Below are 630 nucleotides of genomic sequence, written 5' to 3'. Positions count from 1 at the left end.
AAAAATAAAATTGTATGCAAACATGTAAATTGCACATAATGCAGTTTTTAAATTAACTTATAAAAAATACAATTTCTAAGCTATTTGTTAAAATATATTCAATTACACAATGGCTGTCATAGCATGTTTCATAACAGATTAATTTAAACATACTGTACATTAAGTAATTAAGACTAACAGGTTTGGTAAAATATAATGAGTATATGGTGTAATATTTCGCAAAATGCTCCTCTCTAGACTTCATTTCTCTAGTGAACTAGAACTAACGAGCTGTGGACACTGATGACTTGCCGAGGTAAATTAAATGCTACGTGACATTTTATTTCCATGCTGTATTGTTGATGTCTTTCCGCGGTTGAAACACTGATTGAGCAATTACATGAGGCATGAGATGTTCAGTCATGTTTATTCGCGTTTAAACTAGTAGTACAGAGGAAGGAATGATCACGATCACTCGCGCTCCGCTCTGCACAAATCTGCGGGCGTCACGGCTCAGACACGGGAACCGGAGTTGATCGCGGCCGCTCTAGTCAGTGCTTGTGTTGGGATTATACCAGCACGTTTCTGAACCGTCCCAGAAGCGGCTCCCTAAGGCGTTTATACAGCGATCTGTCGTGCCACATAAAAGAC

At 38.7% G+C, this 630-nt stretch overlaps 1 protein-coding gene across 1 annotated transcript in view; it reads left to right on the top strand.

Annotated features, from left to right (window-relative positions):
• The window catches only part of LOC107600782 (ras GTPase-activating protein 4-like), a 40,955-nt gene that overhangs the window by 24,141 nt on the left and 16,184 nt on the right, over positions 1 to 630 (top strand). The gene's annotated exons all lie outside the window — the stretch shown is intronic.

This window comes from Sinocyclocheilus grahami, unplaced genomic scaffold, assembly GCF_001515645.1.
Source record: "Sinocyclocheilus grahami isolate Dianchi unplaced genomic scaffold, SAMN03320097.WGS_v1.1 scaffold291.1, whole genome shotgun sequence".
NCBI classification, from domain to species: Eukaryota; Metazoa; Chordata; class Actinopteri; order Cypriniformes; family Cyprinidae; genus Sinocyclocheilus; species Sinocyclocheilus grahami.
This window is presented reverse-complemented; position numbering and strand designations above follow the sequence as displayed.